This window comes from Dromaius novaehollandiae, chromosome 14 (assembly GCF_036370855.1).
Source record: "Dromaius novaehollandiae isolate bDroNov1 chromosome 14, bDroNov1.hap1, whole genome shotgun sequence".
Taxonomy (NCBI): Eukaryota; Metazoa; Chordata; class Aves; order Casuariiformes; family Dromaiidae; genus Dromaius; species Dromaius novaehollandiae.
Window position 1 is genome coordinate 471362 of NC_088111.1, and position 25865 is coordinate 497226.

A 25865-nucleotide genomic window follows, 5' to 3' on the forward strand; every position below is an offset into this window, starting at 1 on the left:
TCAGCGGCCCTGTCATCTTGGTTGCGGTCCCTCCTGTCATGATGTTACTTGCAGAGAGCATGGATTTCCTGCGTGCCTATACTCAGGGGCTCTGGAGCATTTATAAAACCAATGAAAACTGCCATGAATGCTGCTGCCTTGACAGATAATCAGAAAGATGTTGGATAAGCTGCTGACCCTTGGGGAAGCGGCAGGGGTACAGTGCTCAGAGACTCTCTGGAGGCCTGGAGTTAATGCGTTTGACTCATACCGCAGAAAGAAAACGTTCTCCGGTCTCAAAGCCGTGCCGGGGGAGTGAGGGCAGGAGAGCTGCGGCTGGCCTGTTTAACAGGCAGGAGCGGGACGTGGACGTCGCTTCAGACAGCCTGGCCCTGCTGCTGCTGCGCTCTTGCAGAGCCCCGTCGCGTCCCTTCCCAGCTCCTCGCTCTGCAGGGACGTTTAGTCTCCCCGCCCCGTGTGTCCCTACTCTGAACAGGGCCTGTGGCTTTGCTGATCCCCGTCTTGTCCCCATTGCGTCGTGGCAGAGGCTCTTCTCAGGGAAGCTCGCGGCTGCGGCTGTTGTTGCCAGCTGGTGCTCCGAGAGGCTGCTGGGTGCGGGGTTTGCTCCTGCTCCCCGTGGCCATGGGGGTGGCAGTGCACCGCGGTGGCAAGGGTGACGTACGCCATTCCCCTCCTCGCTCTCTGGTTTTCGCATTGCTGTGTTTTCAAAAGCAAACTGCTTTGATTCTACCTAGAGTTATGAAGGGTTTTTGTGTACAGCTGGGATAGGTGACTCAAGGAAGCCTTGTTTAGTCGGGTCTCTGTGGCGGCCTTGATTATGTTGCGCGACTGACGATGGGGAGTGGGATGCTGCAAGCACAGGTCTTGGGAACTGCAAGCAGGAGCCCAGGGTGTGCATCCTTGTTGTTAATGCCCAAAGAATCGGTAACAATAAGCAGTCACAGCAGAAGCAGCTGGTCTCTGGTTCGGCCTTTGGCTGCAGGCTGTTCTCGCCCTCAGGTCAGAGCTCCCTCTCAAGTGGGAAAACATTTTCCTTCTGGCCTTGATAAAGCAGCATCATTTCTTTGGCGTGGCACTTTGCCAGCACCCTTCCCCATGCCTGCACTGCTCCTGCATTTTTCTGTTTTCAAGAAAGCAGATGTAAACCCTGATGTTTACGCTGGTTTTGGTGGGATGCTTGGCAGGGTGCTTGGCGGCTGCAGGGCTCTGAAGCACCGAGGTGCAGCTGCTGCCCTCACGGCCGGGCTGGTGGGAACAGGCTGATGTCCACAGCGGTTCCTCTGAATCCCCTGCTCCGCAGGCCGGCTGGCTTCGGGGGTCACTGCGGCCTTGGGCCCTGTCCTCGGGCAGGGCTGATCCTCCTCTGGGGCTTGCCGAAGCTTTCGGGTCTGCCCTGTCCCAGGACGAGGTGCGTGGCCTGGGCACCTCACAAGAAGCGAAAGCAGAAACCAAGCGGCTGCACCGTGGAAGCTCCTCGACGGAGGCTGCTGCCCGCGTGGCCAGCGAGGAACCCGGCTGGCTGTTAGCAGGAGCTGCTCTACGGCCCAGATACCTGTGACAGCTTTCCCAGCACTCCTGGTGACAGTGCTGGCCCTGACAGGGACGTAACGGTCTGAGGCTTGTTAAGTTCCTAGAGAGAATGAAGCTCTGAAGGTCCCACCCAAGCCACCCCAAGCTGCAGAACTGTGAACTGTGGTCAGCATTAATGCCGCTGACCAGTCCGTGGCAAGGAGAAGGGGACAGGGTTTGCAGGTTCAGCTCTTGACTTTTGGGGCACCGTCTCTGCTGTGCCAGCAGGTAGAGGAATGTTACGGCTGAGCCTGGAACATTTTGCAAAGGCATTTCTCTTGCCAGGTTTACGATCTCTTCTGCCTCAGCTGGGAAGACAGCAGGACTGAATAAATCTCCAGGCCAACAAAAGCCCAGGATGTTTTCACATTTGCCAGGACTTTATTAATTTACAAGTACATTATTGAATTTCTTCCTCCTTAACAACAGCTTTCATTTAGATGGGAACTCTAGTGTGTTGTGGCAGTGCATGGTAGGCAAGGCTAGTAAAACTCTGCTAGGAAGTGACCTGCCCTAACATACCTACTATTTGTGCCATTCACGCTGGTAAACTGCCAGTGTCACAACACTGATCTGGTGCTTTCATTTGGCAGGTGTTGGAGCACCTTGTAAAGGAGGGACCTGCCTGTGTCCCTTGTGCACTGTGAGGAGCTGGCACTGGAGGGGGGACTGGCTCGTGGCGGCCCAGCTTGGAGGGCAAAGGCTCTCTTGAAAAGTCTGCAAGTTCCACTGGTGCTTAGCACAGAAAGAGGATCTTCCTTATTCCCATTCTCTCTTAGTTCTTTGTGCTTCTGGCCATTAGAGAAGTTAATTTGTCATCTTTGCCTTTTCCAGCTCAATAGTGTGACCTGCTTTGAATACATGCTGGCAACTCCATTGAAAGGACCCGGTTCTCCCCAGACATTGAGTAAACTGATACATTACTATGACATTTCCCACTGCTTGTGGGGTGAAACACCACTATTTTTATCCGTGCTAGGAGATCTGACAACCCATTCAATAGCAAGAATTAAATGAGCTACTGAGACCAAAGCAAAGGAGCAGGGGTGTTTTAAACTGGCAGATGGGGTGTGTGGGCTGACTGTCAGGATTGCAGTCCTTGCCCTTGCAGGTGTGCCTCTTCCTTGAGGAATGGTGAAAAGCCAGGAGCTGAGCTTTCCTCTCTGAAGTGGGTAGCACATAAAGCAGTGCTCGCAACACCCTGTGGCAGCAGTGGCTCGGTCTGACTCAGAGAGAAGGCAGATGCTTCGCAGCCCGCATTTTCAGACCCCACTTCGCTGGGCTGCTGCTTCCCTTGCAGTGAGCAGCACTACAGTTCTGTTCCCATGATCCAAGCGTGTCCTTTGCCAGCTGCTTTACCTGCTGGCTTTAACTTAGTCCGTTTCTGTTGCTCACTTAGTCAAGGCACCGCCAAATTTAGCTTGCACCTGCAGTCCCACTTGAGGCCCAGCAGCAGCGGTAGTTCCTGCCTCTGTGCACAGCCGGCTGGAGGCTGTTCAGCCCCAGCTGCTCCTCGGATGGGTGAGCTGGGCCAGCTGCGGCTCCCGTTGCTGTGCATGGGCAGGAGAGCGAGGGATAGCAGACGTGGCCCAACAACTCCTTCTGCAGAAGCGACGAGGCAGGTGCAATTTTAAGTAGCTGCTTTCTGTCCATCAAATACTCCTGTCCTAGACACGTTTTTGCATTCTCAGCTTCCAATTTACCTGCTCTTGTCCTTAAGGAATCCCCAGTCCTTACCTGCTCCATTGCTGTCTCCTCCTGGCCCACCTTTTTTACAGCACATCCATCCTCCGCAGTGCCAGATCCCTTGCTCTGCAGTAAGGCCTTCACGACATGCCTCCGTCTGCGTGCGCACTGTCCTCTCCATGCTGCAGCCAAGCTCAGCGGTCCTCCCTGGCGTGACACGTTCGGGGTACACGTCCCATCCCTCTGTAAAGCTGCCTGTTACTGCTAAGCACTGTTCTGTGCTGATGGTTGATGTGGCAGTGTGCTGGTGCAGCCCACCGGGGCCCTGCCCTCAGCGCTGGGAGCCTGCGCGTCAGTGACCGGGTGACAGGACGTGCTGCTAGCTGCCCCCCTGCCCTGGGACATCTCTGCACAGATCCCCCTTCCCGCTGGGCAGCCGGGAAGCAGCCTGGTTAGAGCTGGGCTGGGCTGCAGGAGGGCTTCTCCGCTGCCCTTAGAGTTGGTGTTATGGACAGGGAAAGGATTATTGAGATAGTTTGTTTTTCTTTTTTCCTTCTTAAATGTTACAGGTCCTTTTAGCGGTGTTTTTCTCCTGTATTCTCTTTTACTGCTTCACTGTGCTCTCTGCTGGAGCGGGCTGCCAGGGGGCTGTCGCACGCCGCAGGCTGCACGTCCCACCTCGCATTTACGGGAAGAATAACGTTCCCGGTGTGTCTCGTTCGTGCTCACGAGCAGCCAGGCTGGATCTGCTCAGCCTCTCGCGGAGCCAGCTGTGGAGGAGCAGCTGCCAGGACGAGGCAGCCCGCTTTGCACGCGGGGCGTCAGCAAGCAGCTGTGCGGGCACGGGGTGGAGTGGGGCTGGCCCCGGGGGCTGCGGCGGGCAGGCTCAGCCCGGCTGGTGCCGGCGGGCAGGGCTGGCTCGCGGGCACCCGGGCACTGAGGCTGCGGCGGGGGGAGGCTGGGGGTGCAGGGGGTGCGGGAGCGCGTGGGCTGAGCGCTCGTCTGTCCGGCGTTACCTCCCCTGGGCTCCATCGCTGCTGCCGCCGCTTCCCCTCTTTCCCCGCTGACTCCTTCCAGCCAGCAGCACGGTGACGTTTGGCGCGTGCGCTTTGGGGGCAGCCAGCTCAAGTGCAAAGGCTTAAACCAGCAGCAGCTCTGCAGGCCGAAGCCAGCGGTTTCTAGCGCGGAGTTTCGTAAGCTCACAGTGGCCTTTCTGCCCCTTGCAGGCAGCTTGGCGCCTGCCCGTACCTGCAGCTCCTGCCCAGGTGTCCGCACGGCGGGGGCTCGCGCAGGCTCGCTGCGGGCCGGGGGCTGACGCAGCGTGTCTCGGCGGACCCTCGCGCTGCTGTTGGGCGTTCAGCCTGCTTGCCGGGGGTCCCTGCTTGCTGGGCAGCCTGGAAAGCGGCGTGGGCCTTGGTGAAAAGTCATTGATCTGTGGCGCAAAGCGCGATACAAGCAAACACAGAATGGCCTCAGCAATAAGGACCTGTGGAAAGAGAGAGGCACTATGAACACGAACTGACGCACAGAAATAAGAGGAAGCTTTGGGGAACTATGCGCTTCTCACTCGTGTGTGCTGTCCCCCACTGCAGGTTTTAGTGCATTAACAGCAGTTGTTCCTGTGACCAGCCCTGCCCTTTAGAGCCTCTGTCTTTGGGAGGGGCCGGCGCGGGCAGATCCTGCGCCGGGAATGCTCCTGGAAGCTGGCACGAGGCTTGGCCCCGTGGCCGTGCGGCCGCGAGGTTCCCGACGGCCGATTCCTCCCTGGGAGCTCTCCCAAGGTGGTGGACGTGCCCACGCTGCTTGGGCGCGTGCCCGCGGCTGCTCCTCGGGTCCCGGCCTCCGTGGGGCCTCCGTGGGGCTCGGGGCTCGGGAGAGGCCCGGCGGGAGCGCGGCCGCTGTTGCGGGCGGGAGGGCAGGCTTGGCACATGCTGCTGCGCGGGGCTGGCGCGGGAGCTCGCGCACCGCCCGCCCTGCCGGGGCTCCCGGACGGGGCTGGCCGGATCCGCTGCGGTGCCGCTTGGCCCTTCCCGGCCGGGGAGGGAGGGCTGCGCAGGCGAGGCCCCCCGTGCCGCCCACCCCGGCTCCCTGCGCGGGCCGGACCGCCCCGGGCGCCTCCTCCGCGCCTGCACGTGCCGGCGCTCGCCTGCCTTGCGCGAGCAGCTTGGGGAGGGCGGGATACCAGCATTAGCGGAGCTGCGGGAACCAGCCCTGGGCTATAATTAACCCGTAGAAAATACAGCAAAGTTGGGAATGAAAGAGAAGCCAGTTGGAGTTCATCATCCACCCTATGAAAAAATCTGGGTACTATAAATAACTGAAGGGGCTGAACTGATCTGCTGCAGAGCATCCTTCATCGTCTGTGAAAATACGCCTGGTTTTGCAGAAGAAAACAAATATAGTGAGTTGAAAATAAATGGCGTTATTAGCATAAAGGGAGTCCCTAATTAACCAGATATAGTCCATTACTGTAGCCTTCAATTCTTTAAATTGCATAATTACATAAAAGCACTGGTGATACGCTATTCAGTATATCTGGTATTGTCTTCCCAATAATTAGTTCTATAATTGTCAGTTTGACAGGGCAATTAAAAATGTTTAAAGATGTTATGTCAGCCTTTTCTCCTTTGCTGAGCTCAGTAGGATGTCTCTGGAAGATGGTCTTCTACCTGACTCGACCACGGTTTTGTTTTTGATTTATAATAATATGTTATGGGAATGGCCAGACTCATGGATTACTTTGATGTTCCTGCTAGGCTGACTTTTAAAAGAAGGAGAAAAATAAACCCTGATGCCATTTTCATTTACTTCTAGGAAAGCTGTGGGTTTCTGTCAGCTGGCGCGCCTACCACTGCGTCCTGGAGAGCCTGGAAGCACCCGGGCCTGGAGAGCAGAGGGAAGCCCCGTGCCCGCGGCACCACCCGCCCTCTGGTCTGTAGCTACCGCCGTCGTTTCCTCGTGGCGTTTGGGCTCTTGAGACGGGGCTCCGCGCTGGCCGTGCGGATGGAGCCGGAGGGCAGAGCTCCCCGGGGCCTCGGGCACCTCCCTCCGCCGCGTCCGGCCGTTGCAGCGGGGCGCAGGCGGACGCCAGCAAGCGCTCGGCCGCGCACCCCCCGGGCCAAGGCCCACGGCCGCTGCTGCCCGCTCGCTGGCCGGGACCGAGCCCCCGTGGCACCAGCCGGGATGTGGCACGTGCCAGCTCGGGCCTGCGACGCTGCCGGGGAGGGAGCGGGAGCCGCGGGCCAGCAGCTCTGCGCTGGGCTGCGCAGCGCCCACGTGCCGGCGAGGCTTGGCCCCGGCAGCCTCCACCGTGGGCCCGCCGGGCCTCCGGGCGCGCAGCCGGCCGAGGAGGCAGCCCGCCCCGTCCCCCAGCTCGTTGACATCGGTGGCGTGATTTTCGTCTGAGCCATTGTGCAGAGGGAGCATTTGTGAAATCTGGCATTTGTAGCCCTAAATCTCAGTTCTGTTTGTTGTGCAAAACCTTTCATCCCACATGCATTTTTTATGAATGGGTTGAAAAACACGACAAATAAAACACGTAGCTGCAAGCGTCGTCGTGCACCGCGGACTGCCCAGCCGACGTGAGCCGGCCCCGGGGAGCGGGGGGGTCCCGCGAGCACGCGGCTCTGCGGGATGTGGGACGGGCGCGCGGGTGTGCGGTGAGCTGCGCCGGGCGCGGATGCAGTGTGGCAGGATGCAGGGAGAAGCCTGGGCGAGGGGGTCCGCAGCGCGCCGCGGGGCGGGTGGCACCGTGCCGGGAGGCGGCGGAGCGGGACAGGGCCTGGTGCGTGCCGAGGTGTCCGGGGCCCGGCGGGTAACGAAGGGAGCCGCCGCGCGTGGGGTGCGGCGGAGCTCTCTGGGAGCACGAGCGCTCGAGCCCTGTGTTGGGAACGTATCGTAAAGGAGGTGATTTCTGGATTGCTTTCGGCAGTCACTCCCAGTTCTGTTATTTTATGGCAGTGACTGTTAACTTTGCATGGTCAAATCCCCCCCTTATTTTTCTTTTCAACAAAATAGAACCAAGCGTTCATTACTGAGACGCGATAAATAAATCTTTCCTCGCACGCAGGAACTTTGCCAGCTGGGTTTTGGCTGGATGGGAGTCTGTTTGTGAAAGCTTTCAGAGATTTTTGAAAATATTCTGCTTTGAATCATTAAACAAACCAAGTGATCTGGTCGTCTGGAACAAACAGCAATCACATGGAAGTGAAGTTTCAACTTCCTTTTTGGCAAAACAATTTCTATCACTTCTCTCTCTCTTTTTATTTTTATTTTTATTTTTATTCTTGGACTCTGTTGCTTACATGGTGAATTTTCTGTTCCAGCAGCCTGTATAAGATCACACTTACGACGTACTTACAGCATTTAGCTTAGAGTGTCCCCTCCCCACGCTCCCTTCCCTCCTGGTCGAAGCTTCTCCGAGTCCAGATGGCCCAGTTCCATCGTTCTCTAGCCATTATTTTGTATTCAGTATTCATAATTACTTTGCTAACTGAGAAACTTTACAATCTGTTGCAGGCCATTATATGCAAAACCATGCCCAAATAATTGATCCCTTACAGTCCAAATTGTAGAAGTGCTCGAGCGTTTTGCAATCTTATGGGGAAGGTTTGTATTGCAAGCATTTCAAACGTATATTAGAATAGAACTGACGATGAGATAACGAGGCACGCTTCTGCAGCGGCTCCCCTCTCCCGGCGCCGTGGGCGGCTGCTGCGTGGGACCTGCTGCGCGGCTCGCCGGCCGCCCCGGAGCCCGCGGGTGCCAGCGCCGGCACCTCCCGGCTTCCTGCAGCACGAGGTGAGACTTTTCGTGTTTGTGTGTTTATAATGAGTGATTCAGGCGGAGCGAATCCCGAGGGCGTGAAGGCGTGCGAGGAAATGCGACGTAAAGCCTTACGAAGGTTTCCAGACAGAGACCCAGCAAGGTCTCCTGCAGGATGATGGATCTCTCCTTAAGTCACAGGAGGAAAGGCTCCTACAAAGAGTAATAAATTCATAAATTCCTCTAGTCACCACGGTTATTTCCCACAGAAGAGTTTATTACATGGCGTATATTTCCCTGCTCACCATAATGAGATCTGGGCTCTAATATGTGACGGTTGTGACTGGCATTATTAGAAAAAAAAGATACAGGCTTTGAGAAAAGTGTGTCGGACAGATCCCCAGTTCATGTATGCGGTGTACTCACTGTCCGCAGCAGCGGAGGCTGGCTGATTAATCAGGGAACCAGAGGCGTTTTCGGTCGTGCTGTTCCGGGACGCGCAGCAGCGGGAGCGCCGATCCCGAAGCTCCGCGGGAGCCGCAGGCGCTGGCGGCGGCCGGGGCAGTGCCGTCGCCCCGAGGCCGGAGGGGGGATGCCGCCCCGCGGAGGCAGCGCTCGCCCCAGCGCCGGGCACGTGCTGGAGGGTCGTGGAGAGCCGGGCACGCTGCTGGCGGCAGCAGAGCGGCCAGGCGCCCCGCCTTTCTCCGGGATAGGTGACCGTGAGGACTGGCCGGGAGCGCACAGGGCAGGGAAGCAGAGCAGCACGTTTCGGGAAGGGCCGCTGCCTCGGGGCTGCCCACGAGGCGTTTGCAGTGAGCAGGTGGGACAGGTCTCCGTGTGCCGAGGGCCCGGGTCCCGCCTGCACCGCGTGCCGGTCCGGGCAGCCCCGGGGGCCCTGCGTGGCCCTGCTTTGCCCTGCGGTTTTGTTAGGAGGTGGCCTGAAGAGACAAGTGCAGGGAGACGCTGGCCTGGGTGCGAGGCTGCTCCCTGTGAGCAGAGCTGTGCGGGGCGCGTGCCAGCGTGGGGGGTGCCTGACGGGCCGGGCTCGCTGAGCACAGCCGTGAGCAGGAGATCCGTGTCTCTGCTGGGTTCGGGATCAGGAGACCTTCGGAGCCCGGACGGCCGACCCGCCGAGCCCGCGGTCCTGCACGCCTCCGACGCGACAGGGAAAGCCGCTGTGCTCTGCGCTCCGGAGCTCCCCGTGCAGCTCCCTGGCACCGCGTGGCGAGGACACTTTGAGCTGCTCTGTTGTCTAATGGAGTAGTTCGGGTGTTACAGCCTGAAATTAAAGAGCTCATTAATTACTACTCTGCAAGCCAGGCTCTCTTTGAACCTGCTCTTTATCATGATTAATGAGGCAGCGCTGTCTCCTTCCCCCTTTATGCAGTCCTCTGTCCTGCCGGAGCGGGTTCCGCAGTCCTGCTCCCGCCTGGTCCTCGCCTCCCCGCTCGGCAGAAGGGAACAGGAGCGGTTCAGGCTGAGTGCTGCCCCCAACTCCACGCCTCTCAGACCTCGAGGACTTGAGGTGCCCCTTGCTCCTGCAGTTCTTGCACCTGGAATTGCTTCCTGCTGGGAAACGCCCCTGCAGTCGGCCCTGGCCGGGCGGCCAAGGGACGGGCGCCCACCCTGCAGTTCCGATGGAGCTGCCAGACAGAGCTTGGACAGACTCCAGCTCCTGCGCCTGGCTGAGCTGGAGCAGATCTCAGCCTTCTGGTGCTGAGACATTTTCCTGGATCTATCTCATTTGTGACTCATTTGCAGCTCCTTTCCCTCCGGAAATTGGTGCTCATCACTCGGGCGCATGTACGCAGTCGCCTGTGTGGGAGAATTGTACTTGCCTCGCTTACCCTAGTGACTATCCTGTGCTCAGCAAACAGTGCTGGCATGGCTTGGTAGCACGGAGGCATAACTGCAGCCGGCCGTGGAGCTGGAATTCCCCTCCTGTTGTCATTTTGCCTGTTCCGGAGATTTCTGAGTTTTGCTGAAAAAAAGACGACAGGAAGATGGGCATACCTGTCTGCAGGATGGTCACTTACTACCTGGGAGTTTCCAGTTAGATTCATCCGCAGGAAGGAAGCAAGACATTACTGAGCAGCAGGGCTTGTTTGCAGTCTAAACCTTGGGTAATGTTTTTTCTATAAAATAGATGAAAACATTATCAGTGGCAGCAGCATGCACAGCACAGTGCAGCTGCAGGAGCCCAGGCTGGATTATGCAGATGTGTCTGTGGGAGAAAGAAACCAGCCTACCTTTGTGTCTTGTAATAAAACTTTACGCTTGCTCAGTGCATTTTAATTAACTCTCTTTGCCCCTCCTGCCTGTGGGAGGCATCCGAGCCCTCTGCATGGTGCTGGCAGCCTCCTGGTTTTTCGCAGCCTGCAGCAGCTGCATCAAATGCCTTCAGAACGGACAGTTAAAAACATCTGCCTCAGCCGCTCGCTGCCGTGCATCCCGGCCCCGGGAAGGTGCCTTGCCGGCTGCTGGGCTGCCTCCGGGGCCGGTGGTCCTGGCAGCGGCGGGGTCACGAGAGCATCCCCGTCGGGGGAGCTAATGCTGGATGAATTGCGCCTCGCGAGCAAGGCTGCGTGAGAAGGGTTGCGCAGGGAGAGACCTGCTTATGAGAGAAGATTGAAGTTTGGCTCGTTTAGCCTCACAAAACAAAGGCTGCGTGGGGACATCATAACTCTCCTGAAATACCTCAAAGAATACACATCAGCGTGAGAGAAGAGCTGGTGAGATGCAGGATTATCCTTGCACAAGCATGTCTGGGTATAAACTGCCCCTGAATGAATTCAAACTAGAAATTGGGGTACTTTTTTGTAGTACCTGAGAAATAATGTCCTGAAATCATCTCCTAATAGGAGCAGGAGGCAAACTTCCAGACTAAAGCTCAGTTAGTTGCACGACATGAGCCCTGCAATAGCAGGACTAGGTCATACCCATCTTCTTCTTCCAACCCGAGCTGCTGTGCTAAAATTACAAACCAGGACCTGCGTTTTGCCAATGATTTCGGGTGCAGTAACAGTGAGCGACAAAACCTTCAGTGAGCTTCAAGTGTGGCCCGGGCCCCTCCCTCACTTCCAGGGGTTAATTCAGCCCTGAATCCGAGCGTCTGAATGCCACCAGCTTTCATTCTGCATTCTGCTTTCCTGTTTGCAAACCCTGTTCCTCCAAGGTGCAAATGCCCCTGTTCTGCGTGCCCGAGGACATCTCACCGGGACGGGACGCACGAAGCTGTCTTCCCTCCAGCTGAGAAGTCACTGGATAGTAATTGCAACCCCTAGAGAGAAAAATGTTCTAAATGCAGACGACAGGAGACGCTCCTCGTTAGCCAGTGGGTAGCTGACGAGGGGCCTTGTGGGGCAGTAGTCCCCGGTGGCTTGGAGTGCCGCCTGGGAGACCTCTGCTCCAGGTGACACCGTCCTCCTGCGGCCTCTTCCCTGGGGAGGGGCTTCCAGGGGGCACGTGAGCTCTGGCCTTGGTGGAGGGGCAGAAAACTAAGAAAGTGCAAAAACCATACTGTGTGTGTGCTCGGTGACCCCCTCCGGAAACACCGTCCCCTTGGCGACGTGGTCTGAGGCTGCCTGCGTGCATCAGAGCCTGCAGCATCCCCAGCCAGGCTCCGGCATAAGGCAGCCGCCGGCCGGCCCGGAGGATGTGTGCTGTGAACGCGCCCCACGGCCCTGCAGCCTCCTCAGAGCCGCGACCTGCCTCGCGCCGGGGTGCGATGCCCCGGGGCGGCAGAGTCTGGGCTAGAGCGGGGCCCTTCCCTGAGGAAGGCCGACCGAGGTGGGCGCTGGGCGACCCTCAGTGCTCCGGCAGGGCATGGCGTTCGGTGTGTGCTCTGCCTCCTCTGCAGCCAGGCATTAGCAGTGGAGAACGCCTGGACCTCCTCCTGCTCATTTAGCGGATGCAACTGTCCATTTTTGGGGTGGGGGAAGGGAAGCAAGAGGCTGGCAGGGCGCATGGGTGCCCTGATGTGTGATAGGGGTGTAATGTGTGCTAAGTCTGAAACTGTCTGCGTACCTGAATGTCAGCTGTGCTTTCCGTGCTGATCGGTTATGTACATTGGTTATATGCACCGCAGTAATGCCAGGGAAAAACTAGAAATTACACCATAAAGTTGTTTGCAGGATAAACGTGTCTAATAGTACAGGATTTATAAAATGCAGTGATGGAATTTGGTGTGATGAAGCATCTCCAAGAGTACTAGAATAGCAGAGGTAATGTCTCCCAGGGGAGCAGTGCCTGTTCCGCTTGCGTTTCGGAAGGGAAGTGTGCTTGGGTATTAGTCCTCTGATGACAAGTCTGTCAATAATTGGTACTTCATGTGTAGCCTCATGCAGAGCTGCAGGTCTTCTGGAAGCCATGAGATTAGCAGAATGATTAAATAATTGATATTACATGATTTATGTGATTTTGAAAAATTCACAGTGTATGTTGTCTGGGGAGGAGTCCAATTAAGGTTGCAGTTCAGCCAACCTACTTCCCTCCTTCCTTCTCCTCCTCCTAAATCTGGGAGGCAGGCAGGTAGGGAGGGAGCACACACATCATTTGCATTGCAGAATGAGTCAACTTAATGACAACACTTCATTTGCATTTTTACTGAGCAGAATGGAGGTAAAGAGAGAAACAAGATAAACATCCCCTCAGAAGGCTAAGGACATCGTTACCTTCATAAGCATGTCAGGTAATTTAAACTGCAGCGTGACATGCGTCCCTGCGTGGCAGGAGAGGGGTGTTCCTGGGGAAGGGCCCCTTTCCGTGCTGCCAGGGAAAGGAGATCCTTGTTGGCAGGTTGTGGGAGGCTGCGCCCTGCCCAGGGCTCTGGGTGCAAGCAGCTCCGTGAGGAACCAGGCTTTTCACAGGCAAGAGCGTGCCCCAATAGTTGTGTCTCTGCATCCACTTCTGAAAGTGGGAGGAGGAGACCGGGGCGGAGGGAGCCCAGAGCACTGGCTGGGAGCGACCAGTGTGTCGGGTGGATACTGGCAGTGCACTTCGCTGTTCTGTCTTTTCATGCTTCCGATTCTGGTATCAATCGCTTAATCCTTTAATTCGGCTCAACAAACACGATAGGCATGATTTACTCTTCATCCTTGCCTTGCGACACGCATGGTCTCTCTGTGAGCACGTGCCAGAGGTGACGCTGCTCAGGAAGGGTGGGCCCCTCGCCGCGCGTCCGCCCGCCAGCACTGCCCGGGGCTCCTGGGGGGGAGGCACGCGCTCCCCGCACGTGCTCCCCCAGGATGCCGGCTCCAGGAGGGGGATGCACGTGCTCCCCCAGGATGCCGGCTCCAGGAGGGGGATGCACGTGCTCTCCCAGGATGCCGGCTCCAGGAGCGGGATGCACGCGCTGCCCCAGGATGCCGGCTCCAGGAGCGGGATGCACGCGCTCCCCCAGGATGCCGGCTCCAGGAGGGGGATGCACGTGCTCCCCCAGGATGCCGGCTCCAGGAGCGGGATGCACGTGCTCCCCCAGGATGCCGGCTCCAGGAGGGGGATGCACGTGCTCCCCCAGGATGCCGGCTCCAGGAGGGGGATGCACGTGCTCCCCCAGGATGCCGGCTCCAGGAGCGGGATGCACGCGCTGCCCCAGGATGCCGGCTCCAGGAGGGGGATGCACGCGCTCCCCCAGGATGCCGGCTCCAGGAGGGGGATGCACGCGCTGCCCCAGGATGCCGGCTCCAGGAGGGGGAGGCACGCGCTGCCCCAGGATGCCGGCTCCAGGAGCGGGATGCACGCGCTGCCCCAGGATGCCGGCTCCAGGAGGGGGATGCACGTGCTCCCCCAGGATGCCGGCTCCAGGAGCGGGATGCACGCGCTGCCCCAGGATGCCGGCTCCAGGAGCGGGATGCACGCGCTGCCCCAGGATGCCGGCTCCAGGAGGGGGATGCACGTGCTCCCCCAGGATGCCGGCTCCAGGAGCGGGATGCACGCGCTGCCCCAGGATGCCGGCTCCAGGAGGGGGATGCACGCGCTGCCCCAGGATGCCGGCTCCAGGAGGGGGATGCACGCGCTGCCCCAGGATGCCGGCTCCAGGAGGGGGATGCACGTGCTCCCCCAGGATGCCGGCTCCAGGAGGGGGATGCACGCGCTGCCCCAGGATGCCGGCTCCAGGAGGGGGAGGCACGCGCTGCCCCAGGATGCCGGCTCCAGGAGCGGGATGCACGCGCTGCCCCAGGATGCCGGCTCCAGGAGGGGGATGCACGTGCTCCCCCAGGATGCCGGCTCCAGGAGGGGGATGCACGCGCTGCCCCAGGATGCCGGCTCCAGGAGCGGGATGCACGTGCTCCCCCAGGATGCCGGCTCCAGGAGGGGGATGCACGCGCTGCCCCAGGATGCCGGCTCCAGGAGGGGGAGGCACGCGCTGCCCCAGGATGCCGGCTCCAGGAGCGGGATGCACGCGCTGCCCCAGGATGCCGGCTCCAGGAGGGGGATGCACGTGCTCCCCCAGGATGCCGGCTCCAGGAGGGGGATGCACGTGCTCCCCCAGGATGCCGGCTCCAGGAGCGGGATGCACGCGCTGCCCCAGGATGCCGGCTCCAGGAGGGGGATGCACGCGCTGCCCCAGGATGCCGGCTCCAGGAGGGGGATGCACGTGCTCCCCCAGGATGCCGGCTCCAGGAGGGGGATGCACGCGCTGCCCCAGGATGCCGGCTCCAGGAGGGGGAGGCACGCGCTGCCCCAGGATGCCGGCTCCAGGAGCGGGATGCACGCGCTGCCCCAGGATGCCGGCTCCAGGAGGGGGATGCACGTGCTCCCCCAGGATGCCGGCTCCAAGAGGGGGATGCACGCGCTGCCCCAGGATGCCGGCTCCAGGAGCGGGATGCACGTGCTCCCCCAGGATGCCGGCTCCAGGAGGGGGATGCACGTGCTCCCCCAGGATGCCGGCTCCAGGAGGGGGATGCACGCGCTGCCCCAGGATGCCGGCTCCAGGAGCGGGATGCACGTGCTCCCCCAGGATGCCGGCTCCAGGAGGGGGATGCACGCGCTGCCCCAGGATGCCGGCTCCAGGAGGGGGATGCACGTGCTCCCCCAGGATGCCGGCTCCAGGAGCGGGATGCACGCGCTGCCCCAGGATGCCGGCTCCAGGAGCGGGATGCATGCGCTGCCCCAGGATGCCGGCTCCAGGAGCGGGATGCACGCGCTGCCCCAGGATGCCGGCTCCAGGAGGGGGATGCACGTGCTCCCCCAGGATGCCGGCTCCAGGAGCGGGATGCACGCGCTGCCCCAGGATGCCGGCTCCAGGAGCGGGATGCACGCGCTGCCCCAGGATGCCGGCTCCAGGAGGGGGATGCACGTGCTCCCCCAGGATGCCGGCTCCAGGAGCGGGATGCACGCGCTGCCCCAGGATGCCGGCTCCAGGAGCGGGATGCACGCGCTGCCCCAGGATGCCGGCTCCAGGAGCGGGATGCACGCGCTGCCCCAGGATGCCGGCTCCAGGAGGGGGATGCACGTGCTCCCCCAGGATGCCGGCTCCAGGAGGGGGATGCACGCGCTGCCCCAGGATGCCGGCTCCAGGAGGGGGAGGCACGCGCTGCCCCAGGATGCCGGCTCCAGGAGGGGGATGCACGCGCTGCCCCAGGATGCCGGCTCCAGGAGGGGGAGGCACGCGCTGCCCCAGGATGCCGGCTCCAGGAGCGGGATGCACGCGCTGCCCCAGGATGCCGGCTCCAGGAGGGGGATGCACGTGCTCCCCCAGGATGCCGGCTCCAGGAGGGGGATGCACGCGCTGCCCCAGGATGCCGGCTCCAGGAGCGGGATGCACGTGCTCCCCCAGGATGCCGGCTCCAGGAGGGGGATGCACGCGCTGCCCCAGGATGCCGGCTCCAGGAGGGGGATGCACGTGCTCCCCCAGGATGCCGGCTCCAGGAGCGGGATGCACGCGCTGCCCCAGGATGCCGGCTCCAGGAGGGGGATGCACGCGCTGCCCCAGGATGCCGGCTCCAGGAGCGGGATGCACGTGCTCCCCCAGGATGCCGGCTCCAGGAGCGGGATGCACGTGCTCCCCCAGGATGCCGGCTCCAGGAGCGGGATGCACGTGCTCCCCCAGGATGCTGGCTCCAGGAGGGGGATGCACGTGCTCCCCCAGGATGCCGGCTCCAGGAGCGGGATGCACGTGCTCCCCCAGGATGCCGGCTCCAGGAGCGGGATGCACGCGCTGCCCCAGGATGCCGGCTCCAGGAGCGGGATGCACGCGCTCCCCCAGGATGCCGGCTCCAGGAGCGGGATGCACGCGCTGCCCCAGGATGCCGGCTCCAGGAGGGGGATGCACGCGCTGCCCCAGGATGCCGGCTCCAGGAGGGGGATGCACGCGCTGCCCCAGGATGCCGGCTCCAGGAGGGGGATGCACGTGCTCCCCCAGGATGCCGGCTCCAGGAGGGGGATGCACGCGCTGCCCCAGGATGCCGGCTCCAGGAGCGGGATGCACGCGCTGCCCCAGGATGCCGCCTCCAGGAGGGGGATGCACGTGCTCCCCCAGGATGCCGGCTCCAGGAGCGGGATGCACGTGCTCCCCCAGGATGCCGGCTCCAGGAGCGGGATGCACGTGCTCCCCCAGGATGCCGGCTCCAGGAGCGGGATGCACGCGCTGCCCCAGGATGCCGGCTCCAGGAGGGGGATGCACGCGCTGCCCCAGGATGCCGGCTCCAGGAGGGGGATGCACGTGCTCCCCCAGGATGCCGGCTCCAGGAGGGGGATGCACGCGCTGCCCCAGGATGCCGGCTCCAGGAGGGGGATGCACGTGCTCCCCCAGGATGCCGGCTCCAGGAGGGGGATGCACGTGCTCCCCCAGGATGCCGGCTCCAGGAGGGGGATGCACGCGCTGCCCCAGGATGCCGGCTCCAGGAGGGGGATGCACGTGCTCCCCCAGGATGCCGGCTCCAGGAGCGGGATGCATGCGCTGCCCCAGGATGCCGGCTCCAGGAGGGGGATGCACGTGCTCCCCCAGGATGCCGGCTCCAGGAGCGGGATGCACGCGCTGCCCCAGGATGCCGGCTCCAGGAGGGGGAGGCACGCGCTGCCCCAGGATGCCGGCTCCAGGAGCGGGATGCACGCGCTGCCCCAGGATGCCGGCTCCAGGAGGGGGATGCACGTGCTCCCCCAGGATGCCGGCTCCAGGAGGGGGATGCACGCGCTGCCCCAGGATGCCGGCTCCAGGAGCGGGATGCACGTGCTCCCCCAGGATGCCGGCTCCAGGAGGGGGAGGCACGTGCTCCCCCAGGATGCCGGCTCCAGGAGGGGGATGCACGCGCTGCCCCAGGATGCCGGCTCCAGGAGGGGGATGCACGTGCTCCCCCAGGATGCCGGCTCCAGGAGCGGGATGCACGCGCTGCCCCAGGATGCCGGCTCCAGGAGCGGGATGCACGCGCTGCCCCAGGATGCCGGCTCCAGGAGCGGGATGCACGCGCTGCCCCAGGATGCCGGCTCCAGGAGCGGGATGCACGCGCTGCCCCAGGATGCCGGCTCCAGGAGCGGGATGCACGTGCTCCCCCAGGATGCCGGCTCCAGGAGCGGGATGCACGCGCTGCCCCAGGATGCCGGCTCCAGGAGGGGGATGCACGCGCTGCCCCAGGATGCCGGCTCCAGGAGGGGGATGCACGCGCTCCCCCAGGATGCCGGCTCCAGGAGGGGGATGCACGTGCTCCCCCAGGATGCCGGCTCCAGGAGCGGGATGCACGCGCTGCCCCAGGATGCCGGCTCCAGGAGGGGGATGCACGTGCTCCCCCAGGATGCTGGCTCCAGGAGGGGGATGCACGTGCTCCCCCAGGATGCCGGCTCCAGGAGCGGGATGCACGTGCTCCCCCAGGATGCCGGCTCCAGGAGGGGGATGCACGCGCTCCCCCAGGATGCCGGCTCCAGGAGGGGGATGCACGCGCTGCCCCAGGATGCCGGCTCCAGGAGGGGGATGCACGCGCTCCCCCAGGATGCCGGCTCCAGGAGCGGGATGCACGTGCTCCCCCAGGATGCCGGCTCCAGGAGCGGGATGCACGCGCTCCCCCAGGATGCCGGCTCCAGGAGGGGGATGCACGCGCTGCCCCAGGATGCCGGCTCCAGGAGGGGGATGCACGCGCTGCCCCAGGATGCCGGCTCCAGGAGCGGGATGCACGCGCTGCCCCAGGATGCCGGCTCCAGGAGCGGGATGCACGCGCTGCCCCAGGATGCCGGCTCCAGGAGGGGGATGCACGTGCTCCCCCAGGATGCCGGCTCCAGGAGCGGGATGCACGCGCTGCCCCAGGATGCCGGCTCCAGGAGGGGGAGGCACGCGCTGCCCCAGGATGCCGGCTCCAGGAGCGGGATGCACGCGCTGCCCCAGGATGCCGGCTCCAGGAGGGGGATGCACGTGCTCCCCCAGGATGCCGGCTCCAGGAGGGGGATGCACGTGCTCCCCCAGGATGCCGGCTCCAGGAGCGGGATGCACGCGCTGCCCCAGGATGCCGGCTCCAGGAGGGGGATGCACGCGCTGCCCCAGGATGCCGGCTCCAGGAGGGGGATGCACGTGCTCCCCCAGGATGCCGGCTCCAGGAGCGGGATGCACGCGCTGCCCCAGGATGCCGGCTCCAGGAGCGGGATGCACGCGCTGCCCCAGGATGCCGGCTCCAGGAGGGGGATGCACGCGCTGCCCCAGGATGCCGGCTCCAGGAGCGGGATGCACGCGCTGCCCCAGGATGCCGGCTCCAGGAGGGGGATGCACGTGCTCCCCCAGGATGCCGGCTCCAGGAGGGGGATGCACGCGCTGCCCCAGGATGCCGGCTCTAGGAGCGGGATGCACGCGCTGCCCCAGGATGCCAGCTCCAGGAGGGGGATGCACGTGCTCCCCCAGGATGCCGGCTCCAGGAGCGGGATGCACGTGCTCCCCCAGGATGCCGGCTCCAGGAGGGGGATGCACGCGCTGCCCCAGGATGCCGGCTCCAGGAGGGGGATGCACGCGCTGCCCCAGGATGCCGGCTCTAGGAGCGGGATGCACGCGCTGCCCCAGGATGCCAGCTCCAGGAGGGGGATGCACGTGCTCCCCCAGGATGCCGGCTCCAGGAGCGGGATGCACGTGCTCCCCCAGGATGCCGGCTCCAGGAGGGGGATGCACGCGCTGCCCCAGGATGCCGGCTCCAGGAGGGGGATGCACGCGCTGCCCCAGGATGCCGGCTCCAGGAGCGGGATGCACGCGCTGCCCCAGGATGCCGGCTCCAGGAGGGGGATGCACGTGCTCCCCCAGGATGCCGGCTCCAGGAGCGGGATGCACGCGCTGCCCCAGGATGCCGGCTCCAGGAGGGGGATGCACGTGCTCCCCCAGGATGCCGGCTCCAGGAGCGGGATGCACGTGCTCCCCCAGGATGCCGGCTCCAGGAGGGGGATGCATGCGCTGCCCCAGGATGCCGGCTCCAGGAGCGGGATGCACGCGCTGCCCCAGGATGCCGGCTCCAGGAGGGGGATGCACGTGCTCCCCCAGGATGCCGGCTCCAGGAGCGGGATGCACGCGCTGCCCCAGGATGCCGGCTCCAGGAGCGGGATGCACGCGCTGTCCCATGCACGCGCTGTCCCAGGATGCCAGGGCTGTTTTAGGTATTGCCAGTGCCACGTGAGCCAGCTGTGCAGGACAACGCCAGACCCCTGTGTTCGGGCTAGGGTCCTGCTGGAGCCCTGTGCCTGGGCAGCGCAGCCCCTCTCGGGGCACGGGGGGGCCGTGCTGGTCGCTGCAGCCCGCCCCGCAGCAGTGCTGGGAGCGCGGCAGGCTTCCCCGCTGCACCGCCCTGCGCTCGGCGGTGCTCGGCGGCGGCTCGGTGGAGCTGCCTGCGCAGCTGCAGCGCGTTTGACGAGGGGGAAGCCCAGAGCACTGTTACTATAGTTACTGCAGGGCTAAGGGTAGCAGGCAGAGAGATATTTAAAAATTGATTGTTCTAGCAACAGCTCATCCTTGTTTGGCAACATCAGGCGTGTGATGTCAGCTTGCTGAGCTGAGGCCCTGCAGCCTCTGAAAACCTCTTGTCCAAGAAGCATCTTGTGTGCGGGGAGCGCCTGGCTCTTCACCGGCGAGCAGGCAAGCCGCGAGCCGCTGCAGGCTGCGGGGGTGCTGGCGGGTGCAGCCGCGCGGTGCAGAGCCCGGAGCTGCTGCCAGCCGGTGCGCGAGGAAGGGGCTTCGTGATCCTGCTGCTGCTGGGGTCTCCAGCGCTGGTCCGCCCGGGATGCTCCAGGCTCCCCCAGCTCCGCAGGGCAGCCGCCTCCTGCGTCCGCGGCTGCTCCCTTCCCTCTCTGCTGCTGCCGAGGCCCTGCAGGGGCAGGAGCAGCAGAGCTGGCGGGAGCGTCCGCGTTAAAGCTGCACCCGAGCAGAGCCCGGGGTGACGCCGTTGCTGCCGGCCGTGCGGTGGCGGGAGGAAGCCCTGTGGTCTTCCGCAGAGGCGGTGGCACCCCGGGGGTGACAGCGCGGAGGGGCCCTGGTCGTGTGCGCCGCGGCACGAGGAGGGGCCGCGGCGGCGCTGGAGCTGGGGAGGCTGCTGGCCGGGGAGCCGCCGGCAGGGACCCGCCTGCCCGTCCCCGGGGGCCCGGAGCGGGACGGATGCGCCGGCCGGGGGGACGCCGGAGCGGCTCCTCGCAGGGGCTCTGCGGCTGCTGCGGATCAGGGCGCAAATGTTTGCGGCTCGGTAACGGCGTGACCCCGTGATGCACGGAGCGAGCGGAGCCCATCCGGCCCCCTCCCACCGCCGTCACCGCGGGGCCTGTCAAACAGGGGCCTCCATTTAAGTGTTCCCGTGGAGGGAACACTTCAGCAGCCACACGTAATTTAGCAGCACAGGGGATGCTTAAGAGCACTTCAGGCTTGTTTCTAGGACAGGAAAAACCTGGCTGAAAGAACAACAAATATTGGACTTGTTTTGTGTAGAGCAAATGGCTGCCACGGTGTCAGGACATTGTGTAAGAAGTGTTTTCATTCCTTGTAAATTAGCCCGAGGGCTCGTCCTCCTCCCGCACTCCTGCAGCGCTCTGGGCTGGCTCTATTCACAGCACTGAGCACTGTTGCTAGGTGCCAAAGAAGAGCACGAACATTTTGTGTTTTTGCTTTGCCAGACACCGAAATTAAAAGCTGACCATGTAGGCTGAATTCTGCATGGATTCCACCTGGGAACAAACAGTTTTCGCCAAGCGGATGCAGAGGTAGAGGAACTCTTTCCCTATTCCGTGGCTTTCCCTCCAATTTTGCTGCCTGCGCAGGCAGCCCCAGCCCCTCTCGCCTGCGGCTGCCTCCTCCTGAGCACCAGCGCTGGCCCCTCGCTCTGGGCTGGAAGGAGGGACCCGTGTGTCGGCCTCCCTCCGCCCGCTGCCTCCCTGGCTGGCCGTCCCGCGTGCGGGAGCAGGAGCCGCCGGAGGGAGCCCGGGGCCGCCGGGCGAGCCGGGCCGGTGCCCCTCGGGAGCCACGGTCCGGGGCGCAGTGCCGTGAGGGGCGCGGAGGGGGCTGGGCCCGGCCCGCCCGGCCCTGGCAGCCCAGGCCTGGGAGCCTCCCGGGGCAGCTCCTGGGCTCTCGCTGCCTTGTGCCCACCCCGCAGCCTTCCCCGGGGCAGGTCCCACCGCCGCTGGCTGCTGCCTGCCGCCTCCCCGCCGCGCTCTCCCACCCGGCCTGTGCCCGAGGGCGCCCAGCGCCCCTGCTGCCTCTTCAGACCAGTGACCAATTTCTGTGACTTTTCTGCCTTTGTCGGTTTTTTTGTGGGGATGAGCAAAGCCACCCGAGCCCCCCGTGCGGGGACGGTCCTCAGCGGTGTCCCCAGGAGAGCAAAGCCACCCGAGCCCCCCGTGCGGGGACGGTCCTCAGCGGTGTCCCCAGGAGAGCAAAGCCACCCGAGCCCCCCGTGCGGGGACGGTCCTCAGCGGTGTCCCCAGGAGAGCAAAGCCACCCGAGCCCCCCGTGCGGGGACGGTCCTCAGCGGTGTCCCCAGGAGAGCAAAGCCACCCGAGCCCCCCGTGCGGGGACGGTCCTCAGCGGTGTCCCCAGGAGAGCAAAGCCACCCGAGCCCCCCGTGCGGGGACGGTCCTCAGCGGTGTCCCCAGGAGAGCAAAGCCACCCGAGCCCCCCGTGCGGGGACGGTCCTCAGCGGTGTCCCCAGGAGAGCAAAGCCACCCGAGCCCCCCGTGCGGGGACGGTCCTCAGCGGTGTCCCCAGGAGAGCAAAGCCACCCGAGCCCCCCGTGCGGGGACGGTCCTCAGCGGTGTCCCCAGGAGAGCAAAGCCACCCGAGCCCCCCGTGCGGGGACGGTCCTCAGCGGTGTCCCCAGGAGAGCAAAGCCACCCGAGCCCCCCGTGCGGGGACGGTCCTCAGCGGTGTCCCCAGGAGAGCAAAGCCACCCGAGCCCCCCGTGCGGGGACGGTCCTCAGCGGTGTCCCCAGGAGAGCAAAGCCACCCGAGCCCCCCGTGCGGGGACGGTCCTCAGCGGTGTCCCCAGGAGAGCAAAGCCACCCGAGCCCCCCGTGCGGGGACGGTCCTCAGCGGTGTCCCCAGGAGAGCAAAGCCACCCGAGCCCCCCGTGCGGGGACGGTCCTCAGCGGTGTCCCCAGGAGAGCAAAGCCACCCGAGCCCCCCGTGCGGGGACGGTCCTCAGCGGTGTCCCCAGGAGAGCAAAGCCACCCGAGCCCCCCGTGCGGGGACGGTCCTCAGAGGTGTCCCCAGGAGAGCAAAGCCACCCGAGCCCCCCGTGCGGGGACGGTCCTCAGCGGTGTCCCCAGGAGAGCAAAGCCACCCGAGCCCCCCGTGCGGGGACGGTCCTCAGAGATGTCCCCAGGAGAGCAAAGCCACCCGAGCCCCCCGTGCGGGGACGGTCCTCAGCGGTGTCCCCAGGAGAGCAGAGCCGTGGCTGCCAGAGAAAGTCATTTCCACAGTGCCGGTCTGGCAGGCGCTCGTGCGTTGAGGTTGTGTAATTGCTCTGCTCCTGGATTTCCATGGGAGGACTCTGGAGACAGCAGGGAGGCCGGGATTAGGCCTAGGGATCGCTGGAGTTGCGCGTGCGGAGGGGAGGTGGACCTGGGAAGACAGGTCTCCTCCGAGCCCCGAGGCAGCACAGAAACATCCAGGGCAGGGACAGAGCAGCCGGAGCCGGTGTCAGATGTGAGATTCGCAGCGAGCCCTGGCGAGGAGAAACATTTGATCATTTGCATTTTATGCGTGAGGAGGTTAATTACAATGATGGTAAAGACAGTCTTTGGCATGGCAATTTGATTAGAAAGGAACTTCAGTTCTCCAGGAGATCTAGCTCGGGGCAACTTCTCTCTCTGAAGCAGCAGTTTCTCATCCCGGAGGCCTGCGGTGGCCCATGGAGGGGGACTGGGGGGAGCTTTGGTATGATTTCATGCACCAGTTGGAATATCTTTATCTGAGTCACTGCCTGTGCTTATAAATCTCTGACTGTGAGCAGGGATGATAAGATCTTGAGGCATTTGTGTCTGTGCAGTGAGGAATTAGGAGCGATACATTAACAAAGTTATTTAATTGCTCTGCACCAGTGCCAGGAGCTTGGGTAATAAACAAGAAGATTCAGAATTGCTCATTTATGAGAATCAATTTGAACTATTTCTTGTTACTGAGACCTGCTGGGAAGGTCTGCATGACTGGAAAGTTAACGTGTCTGGTTATAACCTATTTGGGAAAGATCAGGGGACCAAGGTGGGGGAAAGCCAGCCTACATCAAGGTAGCATTTTTTGTGCTGACAACTCATCAGCAAGTGATCCCAGAGACACAGAGGTGGATGTCCTGGTCCGCAAGGCGTGAGAGGGGATGCTGGCTGGTATCTGCTGAGAAAAACAGTCCACACGACAGAACAGGAGGGTCGGCTCCATACAGAGGTACAGAATGAGGGAGAAAGGACCAGGTTAGCACATGATATTTCACTCAGAGTGACATGTGCTGGAGGTCTCGTGCTGTCAGAACCTAAATGGACTTGACATTTCCAGAAATTATAGATGACACTTCCCTGACTCGGAAGGAGTTGCGTCCAGTGCAACAGAATTCTGTATTAGCCCTCATTTCGACAGACGGAGAGGGACTGATCACAGACCTGAACGTTAGTGGTAGCTTAGATACAAGGGATCATGACTTGACTACATTTGTTATGTGCAAACACAAAAAAATCCAAATCAGTAATATGGATATACATTTGGTGTTTTAGAAGGGCTAATTTCACCAAGCTGAAACCAATTATGAGGCATATCGTTGGGGAGGAAGAATTTCAGGAGAAAGATGTAAGCGAGTAAAAGAGAAAACAGCTGAGAATAATGACTGTAAATGAGAAGCCAGGTCTGACGGAGTGTTGGTAAAGGAAGGAGAAAGCTTCCCTAGGAAGCGGTGGCCCTGCGGAGGAGGAAGGGGTGCTCTGGGCTAGGCTGGCAGGGCTAGCTCGTTTCATGGATGCAGGAGCAGTAGCAAATGGGGTAGAAGTGGGAAATGGTATCAGTGTGGCTGGAGCAGCGTGCCCGGTTCTGCTGTCTATGCTAAGTAGGAAGGTGATGTATAGAAGAAGAGTCGGGGAAGAGCTGCAAAGATGATTACAGGGAATGGAAATATGCTAGACAGTGAGAGCCTGCAGGAGAGGGATCTTTTTTTCTGTCAAAGGTAGGCTGAGGAAACAACTTACTTCTGCCCATGAGTACTTATGCAGGAAATCAGCTGCTGACAACAGCAGCTCTATTGTCTGGCAGACAAAGGTCTAACTAGATGCAGCTGAAGACAGACAGGTTCGGATTAGAAATAAGCTGCACAAGAGAAACTGTGAGGGTAATTAAGCACTGGAGCAACACACCTAGGATCTCTCCCTCACTGGAAATGCGGTAATGAGGATCAAATATTTTCCTTCTAGAAAGATTTTGTGGTTGTTCAAAATGGAATTAATCTAGGGCCGCCTCATGGCCCGTGCTCAGCACAAGGTCAGGCTGGGTGATCATCAGGTCCCTCCTGGCATTATTACCTGTAAATCTGTATGCAGATAGGGTACGGAGGGCTCTCTAAAAAACCGCCTCGGCGCACAGGAGGGCACCAGACAGGCAGCTGGAATAACCGGAGCGACGGCGCTCAGGGATGCCAGCAGAGAGGAGCTCCAGTCCTGGGGGTGTGCTCGGGGGGAGGAAAGGGGCTCTGGGGGAGCGGCGTGGCACAGGGCTGGGCGCAGTCAAAAGCAGAAGCGTGGTTCTTGGGGCGGCGCAGAGGGAGGGCGGCCGGCTCAGCCTGCACCACCTCCGTGGCCCTCGGAGATGCTCCCAGGGTGGCCGCGGCGCCTGCGTGGCAGGAGCCCCCTCCCCGTGGCGGGGGGGCTGCTGGAGGGGCAGAGCTTCGTTAGGAAAAACGCGTGCCTTTGAAGAAGTCCTCTTGGAGGAGGCTTTACCCTTCGCTTCGCAATGCATCCCTTGTTGATTTTACTTTTCCTCTGGCAACTCATTTTAAGGGGAGAAACTAGAAGCGCCAGCACTCTGACCCAGTCCCTCAGCCCCAATCTGTGCATGTCGTTCACCTTTGAGTGCCCGTCAGGAGTTTCCCCATCTATTTGCATGGCTGACTATTGGTGCATTTCACTCAGCGTTTAAGTATTGTTATCTGTATTTGTCATGCCCATGGCAGTCTCCCCCAGTTTTTAGTAGCTGTCAATTTAAGTTATTGCTGCCTAGAATGGATTATATAGAGTCTTATTTGCATGGAAGAAATATTTGAATACATCAACCTGCCTTGAATGCATAAGATTTAAACCACATGAGTATGCACATTTAATGTATGGGAATCAGGAGGAATGAGAGCCGTGTTATTGCCATGCCGCTCTCTCAGTAACTTTCAGAGTACTCAGGCTCAGAGCTGAGCTTCAAGGACTTCTGAACTTAAAGTTCC

The 25865-nt window shown here is 61.8% G+C and overlaps 1 long non-coding RNA gene across 5 annotated transcripts in view; it reads left to right on the forward strand.

The window, feature by feature from the left end:
* The window catches only part of LOC112995009 (uncharacterized), a 189575-nt gene that overhangs the window by 119271 nt on the left and 44439 nt on the right, over positions 1-25865 (forward strand). For 4 of the 5 annotated variants that reach the window (XR_010391540.1, XR_010391542.1, XR_010391544.1 and 1 more), the window contains exon 4: positions 6070-6186. The exons of the other annotated variant lie outside the window; for it this stretch is intronic. This is a non-coding gene — a long non-coding RNA (uncharacterized LOC112995009). The remainder of the gene's footprint in view (positions 1-6069; positions 6187-25865) is intronic. 5 annotated transcript variants of the gene reach the window in all.